Consider the following 7675-nt stretch of genomic DNA (forward strand, 5'->3'; position numbering starts at 1 on the left):
TCGGTGCTGAATCATAACCTGATCCCCCAGCGAAGACAGGCCTAATCAGCCCAGCCCACAGCAACAATACCAGCACTAGCAATCTCAGAACTGTTTACAGTTTATAAAGGGTTTTTAGGTTCACAATCTCTCAGCTCCTCTTCTTCTAAAAAATCCACAGGAAATGCAGGGGCCTTCTGATCATCTGGCCAACCATCTCAGTTTCTAGGAAGAACGTTCTTTGTGAGACCCCACAGTTGGTAGCAGGGCTAGGTTTCACGCCCCCTTCACTCACCATGCTTTCTTCCTATACTTGCACTCACTTTGTTCCTGGTCAGGATCTATTTTGTTCTGTGTTATCTTGTTTGCATCACCATTTCAACACCCCATATGGACTGCATGCTCTTTTAAGATGAGGATCGTGTTTTGTACTTCTCTGTAATTCACACAGTGCTGAGCAGGGTGTCTTAGACATGAAAGCTGCTTAATAAATAACTAATTGACAGGGAGAAATACTGAATTGGGCAGAACTAGTGGTAACCCCAGTTCATTGCAGAAAGATTGGCACTGTGCGTCCTGATCTAAAAGACAGCTGCTCTGGGTTTCTGGGCTCTTCCCCATTGGTAGTGAAAGACCCCCTTTAGCTCTGATCCAGCCTCATTGTTATCAGGAAACAGAAAAAAGCTCACACCTAAGGGCATTATCCTGATTATCACCACATTCACATATCGAGCAGGCCAAGAGATAGAAAAGAAAGTGTTAGTGTCTGATATTGTCCTTGCCAAATAAAAATTAAGCAGAAGCTCCAGGATTCAAGGGAGGAAGCCTGCCCCCATGGGGAGCATGGGGGGAAAGAGCCTGTGGTCTGTGAGTGAGGGCCTCCTCCCCACCCCGAAGTGCTGGGGTCCATCGTCAGCTTGCAGGGTGACCCCAAGGCCACTGCCTCTAGGTGAACTTGAGAAAAAAGCTCTTTTCTGTCCCTGCCTGCTTGGTTCTTAACCGTGTGAGTGAGAGGGCAAATGAGATCCCATTTTGAACTCCCAGGAGGAAGGCAGTAGTAATAACAGTGATTATTTGGAGGTTATGGCTTGTTGGGGCTGCCATTAAAGAGAAAACAGCTCACCCTGAAGGGTAACTGAGGCCACTTCCAGGAGGCGAGAGCAGCGGACCCTCCTCTTTGACTGCAGGGTGAGGTGGTGTGCGGGAAGGATGCGAAACGCAAGGGGTTTTGTCTTGGACTCTCCTGTCCTTTGATTTCCTAGGTATAGGGGAACACCCAGAAGCCCCGCCCCCGCCCCCCCCCCCCCCGCCCCCGCGCCCCACGAGTTGCTTCCTCTGATCTGTGAATTCTGGCTTCTCCAACGTTTCTGATATGATGATTCAGGAGAAAAGTGGACTTGTCAGAGACAGGAAGGGAAGATAAAAATAAAATCAAGTTAGCCGGGCCTATGAGTTCCTGTCATCTTAGTCATCCCCCGCTGCCCTTCCCCGTAAATATCCACAATCTTAAAAATCCCACAGCCCTGCGCAGAGTGGGAGCCAGACTTTGGGGTCCAGGTCAAGGCCAGAGGGTGAAGGGGACATGATTCAGCACTGTGGGCCTGCGGACGTACGGGGGAAGCGGGGCCCTGCAGGGCCCCCCCAGGACGCAGGGCTGTGGGCTATGAGTCCTGCCTCACCCTGCAGCCTGCACCGCCTCTGCTTCTCCAAGCAGGAGCCGCCGAGTGATTGATGGGCCCCAGCTTGAATGGAAAGTCCAGATTCCAGCAACACAGCTTAAGAGGTAGGAGGAGAAACACGTCTAACATCTGCAACAAAATTAAAAATTAAATGAATAAAATTTGTTAGTTTACAAAATAGAACTGTTACTTGTTACTCGGGGTATTAACAATCTCCTTTTTTGATTAAAATTTTTTTTAATTTTTAATTTTTTTTCGGTAACGCCCATGAAAGACGTTTGTTTCAGTTGCCAACATTTCTGCAGAACTAATGTGGGTGGATTGTGACAGATATAATTTCTCCATCCTACAGTTTCATCAACTTGAGTTCTGTTAAACTATACCCGCTGGGCTTAGCTCCTTTTAAAGTTTCCGCTTTGACAGGTAGATTTATTAGTCTTGAAATTTGTACAAATCAGATGTCACTCGTGGCAACTTGTCAAAATGTCAGTCTGGCGAGGCGGCATGAAAGGCTTTCTGGAGAGAAAGACAGACGTAAGGCAGGCTTTAAAGAACTCCAGCACGAGCTGCGGGAAGGAGTGGGAAGAATTGCAGCCCCTTGATCCTCGAGGCTTTACTTTATTAAATATCTCAAGCTGTATAGGGGGACAGGCCTTTGGATCCCGGATCTCTGAGACATCAAGTCTGACAGCTCCCAAACGATGGCTTCTGTCGATTGCAGTGTCTAGTTTCTCTCCTTGTTATGCTCATTTAGTGGCAGAAGGCAAGGGGGGCTCGCTTGGTTGTACAGGCAGGGAGAGCAAATCCAGATCTCTCAGTTTCAAAAAACACTGGGTGGGTCTGTGGGGGTGGATGGGTGCTCCTGGGCTCCCTCGGCCAGAATGAGGGGTCACCTTTCAGCCCACAGATGCAAACTCCTTGTTCCCTTGGAGAGAAAAAGCAGCCGGGAGGTGGGGAGGGAGGGAGAAATGCTCTCAGGTGCAGGCCATAGGAGGCCACAGTCCTAAGACAGTCCCAGCACACCCGTGGCTCGATTTCCCGGCCTGTGGGCTTCCCGAATTTTCCAGGCTTCCCCATTCCCCAGCCATCCATGAGTTAAGGAGCCTATGATTTGGTAAGCTCCATAATTATCTTAGCTTGACATAGCAGGAAATGTTACTAATGGTCAGAAAATTATCTGAATTTCTCCCCTGGGGTGGGGAGTGCAGGAGAAAGACCCCCAACCAGGGCCCCGGATATAGCTTTCTGCAGGTGGCAGACTGCAAGTGTCCTGGTGGCACGGGTATTTAGTACTGAGAAGATGCCCTCTTGGGAGGCGGGGACTGTACTGCAGAACTGGAGATACTGTGATGGCTGGGGAAGCTTACACTAGCTTATTGAGGTGGTGGCTGCTCATCTATCTGTGTGGCTACCCGGGGATGCTGGAAGATGCCAAGTAAAGCTGTGGGGCTCAATATTCCTACAACTTCACTCTCCCACTCCCCAAGAGGTTCTGGGGGCATAACACTGTTTGTGTCCAGTGTGGAGGACGCAGACACTGGACGACGGTGGCGTGCCCCGATGTGAATGCTCAGGGCCCCTCCCCTGTAGTTCAATCCTCCCTGCCTCTTTCTCAGGACGGCATTGGGAGTCACTGCTGACCTCAGTGCCCATGGCCACCCATGCTGGTCCATCTGTTTGCCTGTGCGATGTGGGGTCTTAGCATCAGGATGAGGCAGGAATCAGGATGAGGCAGGATTTGATTTGAGAAGTGTGGAGCTCGCTGTCTCCATCCCTGCCCCCTTCCTCCTTTATTCCAGTCCCTTTTCCTCCTAGGTTTCCAGAAACTCCTGCTCAAATGCAAATACCTCTTGGAAGGGTGGCACTCCTTCCTTCCTGGGGATTAGGTGACACCCTGCTGAAAGCAAGAGAAGCCTTTTGTGGGAAGGAAGCAGGGCTGCTACCAGGCAGGTGGGGCAGGAGGCCCCAGGGAACCTGGCCCACCTCCTGCTGTTCCAAGAGCCCTGCCTGCCGGCACCTCTTTCCCCGTCCACAGAACCGGGAGCCAGGCTCTCCATAGAGGCAGGAGGGACTGCAGAGGGCAGGGGTGGTGGAAAGACCCTGAGGGCTGTGCAGTGAAGGGAAGGGACTTCCACACAGACCCCTTCTCCTGTCCCCCAAGAACACAAGTGCTTGGGGTTCGTGGGTGGCTGAGTCATTTTCCGCCAGCAGCCTGGAGTCTTAGGCATGAAGCGGGGGATTTTCTTCTCCCTGGGCCGAGGAGGGCGCTCTGTTGGCATTCTTCCCAAGAGGAGAGGAGTTGAGTCTGCTGTTTATGCTCCTGTTTGAGGCCTGGAGTGGGGAGCAAGTCTACTGACTTTGAAAGTGCGTGAGATGATCCCAGGTGGGGCATCCCAGCCATTAAGAGGCATGCTAAGGAGAACGGTCATGACGGTCTAATTACCGCAGCAATTATCCTAATAACTCTCAGGATGGAGATCATGCCTTTCAAAGGGCTTCAAGAACTTCCAGACTGGTGATCTCACATGATCCCAGCCTACTTCTGGCAGAGAGATCCGGTGGGACAGGCTGTAGTAGCCTGGGGGGAAACTGAGGCGCTGAGCTCAGGCCTTTCACTCGGTCCCTTTTGCTTTGCTCTGTGAGTCCTGGAAAAATGAATCCTCATTTTTGCCATCACTGGATTATTTTCAGCTGCCATCCTGTCCCTGAGAATGAAGCGCGCGCGCACACACACACACACACACACACAGACACACACAGACACATACACAGACACACAAACACACACACCTATGCACATAGACATCAACACACACAACTGAAACAAACACATATACACAAACAGACATAAACACACACAAAGACACACACATGCACACACAGACACGAACACACACACACATACACAGACACACAGACATAAACACACAGACACACACCCATGCACACACAGACACACAAACATGAACACACAGACACACGCATAGACAGACACATACAGACATAAACACACACACAGACACCCACACATGCACACACAGACACAAACACACAGACACACACACGCACACAGACACACAGACATAAACACACACAGACATACACGTATGCACGCACACACACACAGAGATTGTGCACACACAGACACGTACACACAGATGCACACACAGACACAGGCACACATATACCCAGATACACAGATGACACACACAGGCACAAAGACACACAAACACACAGATACAGACACACATGCACATATAGACACGTATATACACACAGAAGCACACAGACACACACAGACACAGGCACACGCACGTATGCACATGTGTGCAGATGCAGGCGCACATCTGCAGCTTCTAGCCCCCAAACTGGCCTCTGCTGAAAAGCGCTCCACCTAGGAGCTGCATGGCTCAGCCATGGGTTCAGTCCTGCCTCTCCTGTCCCCACAAGTTGGGCATTGTGCGTGGAGCTCATCGAAAGGCAGCAGGGAGCTGGCGGATCAGGGGAGCACGTACCAGGGGAGGACTTTCTCGAAGAGAAGTTGCTGTGTGCCGTGGTTTGGGGTGACTGACTTTTATGTGGGGGAAGGGCAAGGGATTTTTCCCTGTCCCTTCTCTTAAGACAGTGCTGCCTACACTCTGGGGTTACTTTCCAAGGGAGAGAACGGGGCCCTGAAAGGCTAAAACCAGAGCAGAAACGGTGGGTGCTCATGGCTAGCTGGAGTCCTGTGATTCTATTTCCTGAATGTGTCTCTGCTTGGTAATTTCAGGGCGGCCAGCAGGGAGACGGAATGCGGAGTCGGGGGAGTGGGGAGGGGGGTGGGTGGGGGTGAAAGGCAGGCAAGAAGAAGGAGGAGAAGAAAAAACCCATCAGCCCGTCTGGCATGAGTTCAGAAAACTCTCCAACTCACACATCTGGTTCTTATATTTCAAAGTTAATTAGTCATATTGAGGCTGTCTGAAGATAAATTTATCATCCAGAAAAAACACAAACAGTTTGAAAAATGAAAGGAAGTGAGGTGACATGGCTTGACGTTTAAATAAATCATTTTAACATGATTAAAAAACTTGTCCTGTCTGACACCCAGTACTTGGGTACTTTGTAAAGACTTTTTTTGACAAAGACAAGTCCCTGTTTGGTATATAAAAGCCCTTACCATTCAATTACTCAGAATAATCTTTGGCCAATTACATCTCTGAATGACTACCGGGGCGTACAGCCCACAGCCGGTCTCATTCTCTGGGGGTGGTGGCAGGGGGCTTGGGGTAGTCAGTGATTATCCCAGTGGGAAGAAAAAAACTGCTGTAAAACATTGAGAGGTTTGGGCAACTGGAGGGTTTTTCTGAGAGAGAAGTGAGCATCAAATACATTCCTAATCTTGCCCTCTCTAGATGAAGGTTGCTTGAGCAGGAAATCCACCCATGGCCCAAAGAGGAAAGATCCGCTTTAAATGCCTGGGCATATACTTCCAAGAACCAGATGTGGCCTGTTCCTTACACCTCCCCGGGCTTAGATGACAGCTTGAACTCTGCGGCTGATGGAATTGTGAGCCGGGGCTCTCTCTGGCCTGGCTATAGTGGGAAGTGGCCAGATGGGGGTGGTAAAAATGTAAATAGTGGTGAGTTCTGATGTGTTCGTTTGTTCTAGGAGCAGATGGGAATGACCTGGAATCTAACACTCTACAATTCAGACACACCACTGTCCACTTGTCCCTCCCTTCCTGCCACTGGCCCTGCCAGCGTACCTTGTGTACTTCGCAAAGGTCACTGGCTCCTGTTTTATGTAATGACTGACAGGCGATCCCGCCCAGCTCAGCAATGTGAACAGACACCTTGCATGGTGCCGGTGGTGGGTGCGGTTGTTTCTGGATGTCATGGAAGAGGCTGGGGCATTCCAGGGCTTTCCCCAATTGTGCCTAAAATAAATTGGCTCTTGGGAGGTTTCTGTGTGCCTCTGGTCTGTGCTTTGGTCGTGTTCTTTATGCAGGACAAGAGTGATATAATCCAACATGAACGTTTTCTCCTATTAGCAATTTGGTCTCATCAGTTTTGTTAATGGGATAACAAGAGGTGCCAGTTATGGTGCAAAAGTCCCATCATGTTGGTAATTTTCACTGTAACGTGTTAGCAATCTGTCACTATTTGTTTCCAGCAATTCTGGCAAGAGTCTGCTTACATCAGGGGCTCCAATTTTCTCTCCACGCCACCAGGCTGTTCTCCCTTTTCCTGGCGAGGTAGCCTCCCCTATTTCGATCTGTCTGTCCATCCGGCTGTGCCCTTGTTTCTCTGTCTCCCGTGTGTCTCTCTCTGTCACCTCCCAGCCCTCTGATAACCTACTGCAGTGTTTGTATTGGAGGGAAACACTGTTCGGGAGCAGCTTGCAGTGATAGAATTCCAGAGCTGGAAGCTTGCAACTCTCTTCGCCCCACTTCCCCCATTTGCCACTTGGAGAAATGAGAGCCAGAGAGAAGTGACTTGCCTAAGGTGTTGCTGTCAGTTAGGTGCAAGGTTGGAACTGGGAGCCTGGTTTCATGATTTAAAATCCATCGTATCTTCTTCTGTACACACAACGGCATATGGAAAAATCAGATGGTTCTCGAAACCAACTTTCTTACCTATGGGAAAACACATCCTAGTGAAGCAAAGGTCGTGGAGGGCACCAAGTCTCCTTCCCGGAGTGAATAGGGCCTTTCTCAGCATAATCAGGAGGGGCCCTCAAACCAGGTGGTTTTCTGGGGTGAGTCATTCCACCAGCTGTGATGCCTTGGGCTCAGGGTCCCTGCTCTGGAATCAAGAAGGGAGTGCTTCCTTAGTGAATCATGGCTGGCAGCGGCTTGCATACAGCTTTAGCCTCAGCCATGGTCACCAGCTGTCCAGCACAGAAGCCCTGGACATAAATAGCCTTTCCTGTGCAAGATGAGACACTCCTGCCTGCCTCCAGGTCCTAGACCCCTGCTGCACCTCTAGGAGACCTTCACCTTGCCCTTGTGCATTTGCTCGAGTGGCCAAGATTCATTC

At 50.3% G+C, this 7675-nt stretch overlaps 1 long non-coding RNA gene across 1 annotated transcript; it reads left to right on the top strand.

The window, feature by feature from the left end:
* The first annotated feature begins 1491 nt into the window (after nucleotides 1–1491).
* On the top strand, nucleotides 1492–6600 carry LOC134759101 (uncharacterized). The gene is made up of 3 exons (XR_010135001.1): nucleotides 1492–1762; nucleotides 6050–6203; nucleotides 6306–6600. It is a non-coding gene; the product is annotated as an uncharacterized lncRNA (long non-coding RNA).
* Nucleotides 6601–7675: the final 1075 nt, after the last annotated feature.

Source organism: Gorilla gorilla, chromosome 7 (genome assembly GCF_029281585.2).
Source record: "Gorilla gorilla gorilla isolate KB3781 chromosome 7, NHGRI_mGorGor1-v2.1_pri, whole genome shotgun sequence".
Classification (NCBI taxonomy): Eukaryota; Metazoa; Chordata; class Mammalia; order Primates; family Hominidae; genus Gorilla; species Gorilla gorilla.